The following is a 15,760-nucleotide window of genomic DNA, read 5'->3' as shown; positions in this document are numbered from 1 at the left end:
CCATTCGTCTGTTTGTCAGCGGGCTGTATCTCATGAACTGTAATAGGACAGGAGTTGAATGAAAATTGTATTTGTGTATTTGACGAATGATGACGTCTCTCACACTCTCACACTCGCGTGATTTGAATTTTTCTGTCTCGCTTTTATAGACTGCAAGATTAGCACACACACGCACTTACACACACATACACACACACAGACGCACGCACGAACGCACGCACACACACCCACACACACACACACTTACACTCACGTTTATACATACATGCTGTAGTAATCTTGTATCTGTTATCACACTAATATTATAAAGGCGAAAGTTTGTGTGTATGTGTGTGTGTATGTTTGTTACTCTTTCACGCAAAAACTACTGGACGGATTTGTCTGAAATTTGGAATGGAGGTAGATATTACCCTGGATTTCAAAGGTGTGTGAAGTCTGCCAATCCGCATTGTGCCAGCGTGGCAGACTATGGCCTAACCCTTTCTCATTCTGAAAGGAGACCCGTACTCAGTAGTGGGGCGGAAATGGGTTGATCATGATGATGGTGATTTATTGCATACGTTTTGCCAGCTCTGACAGGTTTTCATCGTTAACTGCGGATCTCTAAAGCGTGTTCTTCCCACCTGACACGCTGTATGTAATTTGGCACGTATCGTATGCGCTGACACGGCCAAGTTTGCGTTATGGTTCAAAGGTATACCCCCGTATAACGCCATATTCTGTAAATTACAGAAATAATTCCAAATAGCCTGCCGCCAAGTAATTTTTCACACCACTCGCTTGAAAATCCCTTATTACAGACCTATTATCTGAAGGTAAAGAACGTCATAACATTCCTATGACTTAGCCGGGTTGTTATGTTGTACTGAAATCCATTACGTCTCAAGGGATGTAATGTACAATTTGAATTTAGAACATCCCGCACCCGAAGCAAATTCTGTTCCTAAGTTCCTCCTTTCTAAGGTTTTTAGTTCAGCAATTATTGTTGTCTCGCTTCGACGTATGACGGCGTCCCTTTCACTCTCCAGAAATACGAACCATAGAGTAAAAACTAAAGATTAGTAGATGTGCCAGTGAGGTCGTAAAGAACCATTTTAAAAAAAAAATATTAGCCATGCTAATCATGACTAATACTCCCCTTTCCCCTCCAATTAAGCGTAAAGCTTGTGCCAGGAGTGGGTACGACAATAGTGCAACGGGTGGGGTTTGAACCGCCGACCTTTCGGAATTCAGTCCGCTCCTCAACCGTTGAGCTATCGAGGCTCTGTTATTAAAATAGTAAAAGAGTAAAAGAGAAATATTTTAAAGGTAGTATTACAATGGGAATGTCGAATATTATTTTTTATATTGTTCACAATCGTGGAATGGGCGATTGTTGCAGATCAAATGTACGCTTTCAATAATGCCCGGATCACGGTATTAAGGGATGTGTTGCGGGTAAAGTTTGATTTCAGTAAATACTGAATAAAGCCAATTCTTATTTACTAGGCCCGCGACTTTCTACCAGGAACTGCAAGCTTAATTTTCTATAATCCGCATAAAATAGACAAATCTGTATACACCGAGCAACATGCGATATGCAACGCCTGTCCCACCACTACTAATCAAGCAGGAAAAGCAAGCAAAACACAACACCTCACATATCTTCCAGAATGATCTCAACGTACTGAGTACGAACGTAATGAGTATGAACTCAACGTACGTTTCATCGGAGCATCCACGTTAGTAGATTTCACAATGCACAATTGCAATAATTGCTTTTTAGGGTTATATATGTATATCTAGCCTCCAATATCCATCCGTCCGTCCGTCTGTCTGTTAATGAGTTGTATCTCGTAAACCATTACAAGAAGAGAATTGAAATTTTCACACAATATGTATTTCTATTGCCGCTAGAATAACAAATAGCTACTAAAATGGCCGCCATGAACATTAAAAAAAAGTATTATTTATTGTACGATGGTATGGAACGGAATTTACGGAACCCTTCGTATGCGAGTCTCTTGGCCGGCTTTTTAAAAAGAGCAACTGCCGAGTTTCTTACTAGCGGGACATCTCCGTAAAATCTGTTTCCGAATCGGTTACTCTTGAAATAATTGATGTGGCACAAGTTTTCCTATTTAAAATTTAAAAAATATATTTTAAATATCCAGACATTTCGTGTCATGCCCGCGATTAACACTCGAACTGCAGCAGAGCTAGTCTCTTACAAATCCAGACTTATTGCGGACTGACTGGAGAGTGGCGCGAATCATTCGGGAATGCATTCATAAGCACTACTTTACAGAGATGTTATTACCACCGGAATTTAAATAGTTTTTCATTCATTCATTCATTCTTGAGGTTGCCTAGTAGAGATTGCTCCAAGCAATAAGGCCGCCTTTGCACACAATCGTTTTTTCTGTTTTCTTCTTTCTGTGTTGTGATCCTTTACATGTGTTTTTGTGTGCAATAAAGTGTTTTATCTATCTATCTATCTTATTCAACCCATCACCGGCTTCCTATTAATCAAGGGCCACCTTTCTGAATGACTGAACCCCCTTAGAGCGCTTTCCAGTCAGTTTTAACAAAAAAAACACTCCAAAAAGGCAGAGCACGCCCGCCAGCTAACACCAACACAGACGAAGTCCGTTTAGTATTTTACATTACTAAACTTTGTACCTGCCAAATTATATCTAATCTGTGTCTATAGATTTTATAATTTAATCTGTCTGCTGTCAATAATGTAATCTACTCGTATTTCTCACTCACACAATAATGTATCGCTCTCTCTCTGTTTGAACATGCTTTGAACATTAAAATCCCTCAGTGTTTTATTATAAAATATATCCTGTTTAACTCCAAGATCTCCTACCAGTGAAGCAGTAAATATGATCGGAGGTTACGTCTACAAATACCCAAAAATCCCTAACACGTGCCTGGGATTCAACCCCAGACCTCCCGAATAAAGGTGCCCACGCACCAAAACTGCCGCGCGGCAGTGACGTACGCGCGTCGCGGCTGGAGAGAATATCGTGCGGGGCGCTGACGCGACGCGCAATTCCGCTGCAGTGCAGTTGTGGTGCGTGGGCACCTTAAAAAACAAAGATAATAACCACTAGTCAAATTATTATCATCAACAAATGACAATAGCACAAGCACGCATGTACACCAGCTGAAATGCACTCTATTTGCATTTTTATTTAATAGCCCTTGCGGAGTGATTCTTCTGTACCTGCCCGGCTAGCATGGGCAGTAGATAAAAATTATATCCCCGATTATATCCACTGATTTCTATGACATCAGTGGATATAATCGGGGGATATAATTTTTATCTACTGCCCATGCTGGCCGGGCTGGAAGGTACTATACATAGATATAAAATTATTTGGATTTCTGTGGTACTATACTATTACTTAGTATTCTATGGCTGAGTTCTAGTAGACTCGTCTCATTTTCGTATGTAGAATGGAGAGATACTATGTAGTACCACAGGGGGTGACAACAGCTCTATGCTAATATCACATGGCAATAATTTAGGATTAAAACCCGCAGTCACAGATATGCGTTTCTTTCACAGCGAGTCAGAAGTCTAGATCACTTATTACCCCACGACACTGGTTACCCCGCGCCCTTCGCTTTTACCCCCCTTCTACTAGCCTTAATAAAAACGCTAGCAAAAATTGAGATATTTGCTTCAAATATTTGATAGACATGCAGGTTTCATCACGATATTTTTCAGCAAGTGACATTCAAGTGCGAGTCAGACTCGCGCACCGAGGGTTCCGTACTCGGGTATTTTTTCCGACATTTTGCACGATAATTCAAAAACTGTTGTGCATAAAAATAAATAAAAATCTGTTTTAGAATGTACAAGTAAAGCCCTTTCATATGATACCCCACTTGGTATAGTTATTTTACTTTGAAAACTGAAAAAACTAATTATTTGTCCATGAACAAATTTTTTTTTGCGATGTAACCATAAATTTGCGGTTTTCGGTTTTTTCTTTTACATCTACTATAAGACCTATCTACCTGCCAAATTTCACGATTCTAGGTCAATGGGAAGTACTGTATAGGTTTTCTTGACAGACACGACAGACGGATAGACACACAGACAGAGAAACAGTCAACAAAGTGATCCTATTAGGCTTCCGTTTTTCCTTTTGAGGTACGGATCCCTAAAAAACCGGCCAAGTGCGAGTCAGACTCGCGCGCCGCACGGTTGCTCTGTCTACCAGAGTCTGGTAGGTAATTGCATAGGCCCTTACGCTGTGACCTAGGGTACTTTAGGTTTATAGAACTGAAGAGCTATAGAAATATGCAAGATACCTACACAGACAGACAGACAGTCAACAAAGTGATCCTATGAGGGTTCCAATTTTTCCTTTTGAGGTACGGATCCCTAAAAAACCGGCCAAGTGCGAGTCAGACTCGCGCGTCGCACGGTTGTTCTGTCTACCAGAGTCTGGTAGGTAATTGTATAGGTCCTTACGCTGTGACCTTGGGTACTTTAGGTTTATAGAACTGAAGAGCTATAGGAATATGCATGATACCTACACAGACAGACAGACAGTCAACAAAGTGATCCTATGAGGGTTCCGTTTTTCTTTTAGAGGTACGGAACCCTATACATTATAGGTGCTATAGGAATATGCATGATACCTAAAGGTAATAAGTACCTAAGGGAAGAAGTAGGTCAATTCAAAGATGGCGAAACGAGGCAATGAACTCTACTAGATAAAAACTCTTAATGCGGCTGGATGTGTGGTGGATTAACACGGGCCATGACACTGGCGATTGCCTTTTCTTATTTAGGAAAAGGAACCCGTAAAGGATCCCCTAGTTGTCAGACTGTCGTGTCTGTCAATAAACCTACAAAGTACTTCCCGTTGACCTAGAATCACGAAGTTTGTTAAAAAAAGGACAAAAATGTTAAAATGTGTGTAAAACTATACCAAGTGGGCTATATTAGTAATCTTACTTTGAAATGGCTTTAACTGTACATTTAAAAAAAGATTTTTATACTTACATATATTTTTATGCATATATTTTGATTTATCGTGCAAAATATCGAAAAAATACGACTGTAGTACGAAAGCGTCTTAGCTGGTTTTTTTCGCTCAATGAGCGTTTTCGGTCCTTAAGTGTAACATTATATAATAATAATAAATACAAGTGTAACTTAAAATTTATAACACCCTCGACAAGTGAAGGTTACAGTAACTAGAAAAGAGCTTATAACTTTCAAACGGCTGAACCGATTTTCTTGGATTATAGCTAAGAACACTCTCGATCAAGCCACCTTTCAAACAAAAAAAAACTAAATTAAAATCGGTTCATTAGTTTAGGAGCTACGATGTCACAGACAGATACACAGATACACACGTCAAACTTATAACACCCCTCTTTTTGGGTCGGGGGTTAATAAATCAAAAATATAAACGCTGGTATGGTGGCCGGCCCCGGAACAGGTTGGCGGTAGGCAGTATACCGTTAACCGATATATTATACCTACTTCAATAATTCAATACTCGATAGCTACTCGACGTTCCTGCCAGGCTTTACCCTCTTACTGTTACCTGTCTAGCTGGTCTCATATTCATTACTGAGGGTTGTGGCTCCTTCCAATAGCCTTCAGAGCCTCGATAACTCAACGGTTGAGGAGCGGAGTGAATTCCGAAAGGTCGGCGGTTCAAACCCCACCCGTTGCACTATTGTCGTACCCACTTCTGGCACAAGCTTTACGCTTAATGGGAAGGGAAAGGGGAGTATTAATCATGATTAGCATGGCTAATATTCTTTAAAAAAAACCTATGGCTGGCCCACTACAGAGAACGGGTCTCCTCTCCCCGTATTCCCCTTGGCTAATATTGGATATTCTTTAAAAAAAAAGAATAAAGCCATGATATGATTAAGTAGGTAGGTTATTTAATTTATGTTAGAAAAGATGGAAAAGCTTTTCAGATGCTGGTCGCCAAGCTTTGTTTGCAAGAAGGCACGCGATGATTGTTTTTTTTTTTTTTTTAAAGTTAGCAATCTCACCTGGTGGTAAGTGATGATGTAGTTTAAAATGGAAGTAGGCTGGAAGCGATATGACAGTTTTCATAAAACCTATTCCTTTGGCGCAAAATCGCTTGGCAAATCTTAAAAAAAAATAGCTTATGTCACCCGGACCTTTACAACGAATCAATTCACACCTCATTCATCAAAGTCGGCCCAGTAGTTTAGGCACTACGATGGAACACACAGAGTCTGGATATAAACATACATACATGCATACATGCATAGACTGCTAAAATCACAACCCTTCCTTTTGGCTTTGCCGCAGTCGGGTAAAAAAAAGGTATTTGAATAATGCTCAAGTACTTACTAGGTACCTACTTATTATTCTAAACACAAAGTTAATAACAACTTTTCGAAAGATTTTTCTAATTAATTTTACTATCTACTAATGAACAAAAAACCATAACTGCGTTATGGTAAGCGTCAAAAAAAAATGGTCAAGCGCGTGTCAGAACTTCGAAGACGCATAAAGTAGGGTTCCGTAGCCATGCCTTAAAGACTTTGGCAGTCATTATTTAAGCGATAATTTTTCAAAAATTGAATGATAACTTATCAAGACTGGATGGGGTGAAAACCTGGTTGATTGGTGGAATTTTACCTTTCAATTTGATAGCAAGATACAATAGGAAATAGGAGCGCGAGCGCAGCGAGTGCAATTTTTTTTGTTTAATACAGATAAAAAGCGAAAGATAACCTAAACGAGCTCAGCCGTAACACAATTTTATGTTTTAAAATACCTTACTCTACTTTCGTCGTGGTTTGTGGTCTATATTAATATTAGCGAAAATGCTTTTCAAGGCCCATCTTCTTAAGCAAAAATTTCTATTCAGAGATAACTTGCATTCTCTAGGTATTTTATCCCGAAAATCAGAGTTCTGATGAGGGTTTTTAGAACCCAAATCAATGCGAACAAAGTTACAGGCATCAACTAATACAATATAAAAGCACGAGCGAAGGGAGCGCAATTTTTTTGAAATATGTACATATAAATTCGAGAAATAGTCTATTATGCATTTTAGAAACGATTTCTTTTTGTCTGGAATTTCGGGAGGGGTTTGAACCCACAAACTATTGGCTACAATGCATTGTTGCAACAAGAATAGCATAAATTTAACCAATAACAATTGTTATAATGATTGGTGCAGGTGCAGGTTACGGAGTCGACCTACCAAACTCAGTCCAAAATAATCTCGTTTCTCGCTGCCGTCTATACATGGCGGTGGTAGACAAACGCCCTGAAATCAAACCGGGACAACTAACTTACTGACCGGGAGACAACGCTTCAGACCGGGACACAACGATTCAGACCGGGATACAACGCTTCAGACCGGGACACAACGCTTCAGACCGGGACATATTATAGACAGACGGACAAACGGACGACGGGCTGACGGACCTAGACCAAACTATAAGAAAAGGTTCCTTGTTTTTCCACGGAACCTTAAAAAACCCATTAAAAACTATAAATCGCTATTCAAACACGGAGTCCATCGCCCCGTGTGTCTGTTTGTCCATTTAAATGTTTGTCTTAAACTTGAACTTGTGTTTATTATGCAATCTCGACTAACGGTGGGTTAGGCAATGCCTACCGCATACTGGGATGAGAAATTATAAGGTATATATTTTATGACTAAGTATAATGAACTATCGGACCGAGTAGTCGTTATGTGCATATGAGCTATATGAAGGAATGAATAAATTAATGAAAATACTTTTATTGGACATCACAAAAATAGTGAACAAGTGTAAATTAAAAAATTATAACACCCCCGACAAGTGAACTACAGTAACTAGAAAAGAGCTGATAACTTTCAAACGGCTGAACCGATTTTCTTGGATTATAGCTAAGAACACTCTCGATTAAGCTACCTTTCAAACAAAAAACTAAATTAAAATCGGTTCATTAGTTTAGGAGCTACGATGCCACAGACAGATACACACGTCCAACTTATAACTCCCCTCTTTTTGGGTCGGTCTGTTTTAGAATGTACAGATAAAGCCCTTTCATATGATACCCCCAGTGACGGATTAACCCTTAATCAAATTAAGCAATTGCCTAGGGCATCACGTCTGAGGGGGCACCAGAAGAAGCACAAAAAAATTCGTCCTTAGGGCATCACATCTCACTCTCACGTCACCAAAAAAAGTTTCTAGGACTAATTTGAAAATTCGCGTGTTTTAAGTTGTCATACAAACCGACCTAGAGTCATAAACCCCACTCCCGCTTGCCCACTCGCTGCCCGCTTGTGCATTCGACAATTCGAATGCCCCCGAAAGCCGCAAGGCACATTTCAGTAAATAAATAAATTATGCTTTGTTAGGGTTCCGTACCTCTGTCTGGCTGTCTGTCCGTCCGTCCGTCCGTCCATCTGTCTGTAACAGATTTTATTTATTTTTATGTATAATATTTTTTGATTTATCGTGCAAAATGTTGGAAAAAATAATCGAGTACGGAACCCTCAGTGCGCGAGTCTGACTCGCACTTGGCCGGTTTTTGATTGTTGTCGCACCTACTCCACTTCTAAAGTATGTTACATCTCATCATCTCAATTTACAAAAAACTAATGTTTTTAGGAGGTTAAGGTTTAAAGACCGATTCTAGTTGACATACGGATAGGGGGGCCCACCGGCATGGATTGCTTAGGGCATCAAGTAGTCTTAATCCGTCACTGGATACCCCACTTGGGATTATCGGTGTATCGGTTTATCGATTTCTAGTTTCCACGTGGTATTATACCGGAACGCCAAATCGCTTAGCGGCACTGCTTTGCTGGTAAGGGATAACTATAGCCGCGACCGAAGCCTCGGACCACCAGAGATATATTATGTTAATTAATTATAATTAATAGCTAATAAATTATTAATTATTCATAAACGGGTATGGTTAATGTGTGTGAATGGCACATGAACAGTTAAGTATATTAACAAAAAAATATTGTGGAAAGAACATGTTTTGTTTTTAGATTTATTTGAGACAACTCCATTAAAGTATCTACAACAAGTACGATTAGAGAGCAACCGCCGAGTTTCTTGCTGGTTCTTCTCGGTAGGAACGGCATTCCGAACCAGTGGTAAATTATTTTGACGATTCAAACGCACTTGTAACAGTCTACTTGAAAAAAAATCTATTCTATTCTATTCTAGAGATTAAATAGCAGTTTTTTTTTTAAAGAATGTTAGTCATTTCAATCATGACTGACATTCCTCTTAGGAGTGGGTACGACAATAGTGCAACGGGTGGGATTTGAACCGCCGACCTTTCGGAATTCAGTCCGTTCCTATAACCATTCAGCTATTGAGACTTTTAACCACATTATCACAACACATATTATGACTCCGAAAGTTTGCGTTTGGTTCGTCCTTGAATCACGTCTCAAGGGAGCATTGGATAGACATGATTTTTGTGACACAGGCTACTTTTTATCCTGAAAGTCATCGGGTATCTAGTACTTATTTACATATTAAAGGAAATACTGACTGACTGACTGATCTATCAACGCACAGCTCAAACTACTGGACGGAGCGAGCGGGCTGTTTGGCATGCAGATAGCTATTTTTAACCCCCGACCCAAAAAGAGGGGTGTTATAAGTTTGACGTGTGTATCTGTGTGTCTGTGTATCTGTGTATCTGTGGATCTGTGGATCTGTGTATCTGTGTATCTGTGTATCTGTGTATCTGTCTGTGGCATCGTAGCGCCTAAACGAATGAACCGATTTTAATTTAGTTTTTTTTGTTTGAAAGGTGGCTTGATCGAGAATGTTCTTAGCTATAATTTAAAAAAATTGGTTCAGCCGTTTAAGAGTTACCAGCTCTTTTCTAGTTTTCTGGTAGAAAAGAAGGTTAGATAACCGTTAGGTTCATAATATCTACGCGAGAAAAAACGAAGGACAATCTGGAGTGCGGATTAGGTCAGATCAGGACATTTTGCGTATTTTTGGTTCAGAAAATATTGGTCCAAATGTTTAATCAGTGTATTTGTGATAGTGTCATGCCACAAAAAAACTACAGCAAACGATTAAGTGTATATCAAGAAAAATGCGCTAATAGAATAAGTAAGGAAATGGTTACGTGTATATATGCTAAAGGTTATAATAATATAATGAAAGTAATTGTAATTTTATATGTTTCCCTTCCAGCTTGCAGTAATTATATTAAGTCCATTGTTGTGAGTTTTAGTAGGAATTCTAATTACTCAATCCGTCCAGAGCGAGGCTGCCATAGTTCAATAGGTGCCAATAAAATTACACCTCATACGGTCTATAACTGTATAGTACTAATACAGGTATCGCAGGCTCATACTAAATGGTTATTCTTTTTAGTATCAGGTTCTCAATACATATTGTTTTTTATTTTTGGTTGTTTTTCTTTAACCACTCATGGGTACTGAGAAATATCTAAAGCTAGGTTTGTTGAATGTACGATCACTTAACACGGGGAGGGCTGAATTATTAGAATCTATGCAGAAATATGAGCCTGATATCTTAGCACTAAATGAAACTTGGTTACGATGCGGAGAAAATACGGATGCATTCCATATCCCGGGGTACACATTTAAGCATGTTCCTAGAACGACTGGGAAAAGAGGAGGCGGAGTTGGTTTTTACATAAGAAAAGGAATTAAGGTACGGGTGATTCAGCAGCCACAGACAGAACTTGAACAGTTGTGGATAGAAGTAAGAATAAAAGGAAGTCATATAGCTGTTGGAACCGCCTATAGACCTGAATATCAGTTTGTAAATAAATCCATAGAAGAGCTTAGCGAGACACTGAGTGCCTTATCTGCCTACAGTTTTCAGTGTCTGCTGATGGATTTCAATGTAAACCTGAAAGATAAAGACAGCAAAAATGCCCAAGAGTTCTTGAGTTTCCTGGAACAACAAAATTACTCTCAACTAGTCCAAGAGCCAACAAGAGTTACTGAAACGACTTCATCGCTTATAGATCTAATTATAACAGATGCTCCAACACGCTGTAAAAATGTAAAGGTTATTCATAATACTTGCCTGAGTGATCATGCCCTCGTGACTGCAGAATTTAATATAAAAAAACCAAAGGTACAGGCACAGTACGTGAGGAGGAGGTGCTTAAATAAAATTAACGTGGAACTTTTTGAGAAAGACCTTAACGCCATACCGTGGGATGATATAATGTGTTTGGATGATGTAAATGCAATGGTCGAACAGTTTAACAATCACATATTAGAGCTTTTTGACAAACATGCACCTGTAGTGTGCATTAAAACTAAGGAGAAGCCTCACCCTTGGATAACAGACGTTATTAAAATTATGATGAATTTGAGAGATGACGCATTAAAAAAAGCGCACAAATACAATGAGGAATCGAACTGGTCATATTATAGAAACCTTAGAAATTACACAAACGCGAGCATTAAAAGGGAGCAAACTGCCTATTTCACGTTTTATGTCAATAATAATTTAAAAAAGCCGAATAAAATGTGGTATCACTTTAAAAAGATCTCCCCGTTTGGTCATAAAACCCCATCTCATATACCAGAACACTTAAAAATTCCTAATAGAATAAATGATCACTTTTTAACATTACCTGATGGCACTACAGTCCCACCAGAGATAGTAAAGAAATTTACAGAAAATAGGTGTACGGACAATGTGTTCTCTTTACAGGTATGCTCGCAAAAGGAAGTTCTTAAGATAATTAAAGGCATAACAACTAATTCGGCAGGTCATGATGATATCTCGGTTAGCATGCTCAAATTAACTTTACCGCGGACTCTGCCAATAATCACTTACATACTAAATACCTCTATTTCCAAAAATGTTTTTCCTGATCGGTGGAAACTAGCCAAGGTTGTACCGCTCCCAAAATCTGCAACTGTTTCAGACTACAAAGATCTAAGACCAATTAGTATACTACCAGTTATGTCAAAGATCATTGAAAAACTGGTATGTAGCCAACTCTCTAGGTATCTAGAAACAAATAACTTGCTTCCAGCGGTGCAATCAGGGTTTAGAAAGGGCCACGGGACGGCAACGGCTTTAACATCAGTCACAGACGACATACTATCTGCATCTGACAGAGGGGAGGGTACCATACTAATACTGCTAGATTTCTCTAGAGCATTTGATTGTATAGATGTTGAACTTATGTTAGCCAAGTTGCGATATTATGGTGTCGATTCGAATGCATGTACTTGGTTTAGCTCGTTCCTCCGTTGCAGGAAACAGTATGTGGTAGTTGACGAAGACGTGAAAGTACCGTTGTTATCTCAGGTAAACACTGTTCCACGGGGTACTCCACAAGGGTCGAGCCTTAGCCCTTTACTATTTATAATTTATACTGCCGATATTATCCAGAATATACGACACTGCCATGCCCACCTATATGCTGATGACACTCAAATTTACTACCATTTTAACCCGGAACGCACAGCAGAAGCGGCAGAATTAATAAATAAGGACTTGGATTATATTTCTAAATGGTCGGAGGAAAATAGACTAGTTCTTAACGCCAAAAAGACGAATTTTATGGTGTTGGGAAGTAAGCATCAGAGAGCTATCATAAAAGGGAGAAAACCAAATATAGCTATAAAAGGCGAGCCTATTGATAATGTGGCTATCGCAAGAAACTTAGGGCTATATATGGATGAAGACCTAAGATTCATTGAACATCTTAACACTAAGATAAGGAACGCTTTCTACAAGCTAAAAGTACTATACGGTGTAAGGCGTTTTTTGACGGTCGGAGTCCGGCGGATACTCGTGGAATCTCTTATTTTGTCAGCTTTTAATTATTGTGATACTATATACGGACCTAGACTGCTCAAAAAGACTGAAAAGGCCGTTCAACGCATACAGAATGCATGCATTAGATTCTGCTTTGATGTTCCAAGGAGAGGCCATATTACACCTGTTATCAATAGCCATAAAATCCTTAGTATGAAGTCACGTAGGAACTTACACATTGCAATGTTGATTCACAGAGTAATATTTAACAAGCGACCGCCGTACTTATATGACAGACTACACTGGCGAGTTGACAGAGGCACGACTCGATTTCAGCAAAAAAAGAAGCTGGCTATACCCACTCATAAAAAGGCAGGATTCAGGGGCTGTTTCCGTTTTGCTGCAGCTAAGGTTTGGAACGATCTCCCGCCTCCGCTTCGGGAATGGAATTATCCTACTAGCGAGATCACAATAAAAAAGAAATTAAGGAATTTTTATTTAAATGACCAGATCGAGGCAGCTAAATTTATTTACACCTAACTTACTTATTTACACGTCTTAATAATGAAATTAAGGCTAGATATGCTAAATATTCTATCCTAGTCTTATTTATATACATATATCTGACTAGTGCATAATGTAAATAATTTTAGTTATATAATACATAGATACTTGATTAATTGGAACCATACTATTATTATTGTTGTCTATAATACTACTATTTAAGTTATTAATAATATTATTCGTTAGGCCTAGCTGGGAAGGGACATCTTGTTTAGATCTTATCTTGTTTAGTTTTTATTTTCATTTTTTTTTGCTTGTTATGTGTATGTGTGTGCTTTTTTCTCCTTTTCATTTTTCTTTCTACTGTACGGTTTTTAAGGTTCTTTTTGGGTTGTACTGTATTCATTTTAATATTGATCAATAAGCAGGGAACGCAACGGGCGCGGTGCGTTTTTATTTTATTAATCAATATTTTTTGGAGCAAACTGAAAACCAGCGCTGAGCATTGTCATCAATGCTCGGCCATGCTGAGTTTGCGGCCTATTGCTATTGTTAGTTTTTTTTTTTTATAGATTTAATTTACTTATAACATATGTATGTTTGTCACTAGCAATAAGTAAGCAATAAAGCCTATTTATTATTATTATTATTATTATTAATATTATGTCAATAGACAAATGTCAAGCTGTCAAGATGGACGTTGCCTAAATACATAATTATTTATTTGAAAATGATGTTTTGGAAAACTCAGATACTTTGGATCGTCGGGGTGTTATAAATTTTTAATTTACACTTGTGATTTAGACGTCCGTTAAGAAAGCATTTTTGAAAATTCAACCCAGAGGTGAAATAGGGGTTTGAAATTGGTATAGCCCATGAACACTACACACTAGTTATACCAAAGATGCGTTTCCTCCAAAAATAACTTTTAAGTAGGCGACTACTTAGATATTCAAGCATATAAACTTGAAACCTGTTGGGGACAGGTCAAAAACATTCTGGACCTCTGCCAATTAAGCCACAGACTCAACGGAAAACATAGAAACAATGCTGTTCATTATACTAAAGCAAATTTTGTTTTATTCGATTACTAGAGGATGCCCGCGACTTCGTCCGCGTGGATTTAGGTTTTTAAAGATCCCGTAGGAACTGTTTGATTTTCCGAGATAAAAAATTGCCAATGTCAATTACAGGGACGTAAGCTACCTCGGTACCTTTCATACAAATCGGTTAAGCGGATGGGTCTTTAGGAATCCCGTGGGAACTGTTTGATTTTCCGGGATAAAAAGTAGCCTATGTCCGTCCCCGGGATATAAGCTGACTCTGTACCAAATTTCGTCAGAATCGGTTAAACTATTGGGCCGTGAAAAGATAGCAGACAGACACACACTGTCGCATTTATAATACTAGCTGATACCCGCGACTTCGTTCGCGTGGATGTAGGTTTTTTGAAATTCCCGTGGGAACTCTTTATTTTCCGGGATAAAAAGTAGCCTATATGCTAATCCAGGGTATAATCTATATCCATTCTAAATTTCAGCCCAATCCGTCCAGTAGTTTTTGCGTGAAGGAGTAACAAACATACACACACACACACACACACACATACAAACTTTCTCCTTTATAATATTAAGTGTGATAAGTATGGAAGTATGGATAATTGGATAAGTGAGGAATAAATAAACAAATTTTATTTTATTTTTATTTTATTTTATTCAACCCTTGATCCTTCCTGATCAACCCTTTGTCGGCCCATTACTGAGTACACGTGTCGTCTCCTCTCAAAATGAGAAGGATTTAGGCCATAGTCCTCTGCGCTTTGGTCAAATGCGGATTGGCAGACTTCACACACCTTTGAGAACATTATGGAGAACTCTCAAGCATACAAACATTTTCTCAGGATGTTTTCTTTCACCGTTAACCCAAGTGATATTTAATTGCTTAATATTCGCATAACTCCACAAAGTTATAGGTTAAATTACATGAAATTATTAAAATTTAAGGAGGAGCAATAAAATGAACGAAACTTGATGAAAGTTTGCAGTAATTGTAGAGTTTTAGATCGAAATTATGGACTTTGGACTCAATTTTAGCATAGTTTAAGGCCAAAATTATAAATTTTCCTGCTGGAATCGAACTTGGTACCTCTCACTTAGACGTTAGGGAGATCACCATCCTGTTTTTAAAAAAATTTGCTTTTTTTTTCTCTTTCGTCTGGCTTTACAAAGATTAGCCAATGTCAAGTTTGTAGTTATTTGTAACAAGTTAGTTTAATTAACTATACAAGTATGGACCCCGTCTGTGCCGGCGCTCGCCGACATACGCACGGCACCCCTTTAGAGCGCTTTCCAGTCAGTTTTAACAAAAAAAAACACTGCAAAAAGGCAGAGCATGCCCGCCAGCTAACACCAACACAGACGAAGTCCAAAATTAGCTTCTCTGGCTGTTCCTAATTCCCATCTACTTTCTTTGCTATAATCTGTGTAAAGCATCGAATCTTCTTTTAGCA

Source organism: Maniola jurtina, chromosome 27 (genome assembly GCF_905333055.1).
Source record: "Maniola jurtina chromosome 27, ilManJurt1.1, whole genome shotgun sequence".
Classification (NCBI taxonomy): Eukaryota; Metazoa; Arthropoda; class Insecta; order Lepidoptera; family Nymphalidae; genus Maniola; species Maniola jurtina.
Note: the sequence above shows the minus strand (reverse complement) of the source record.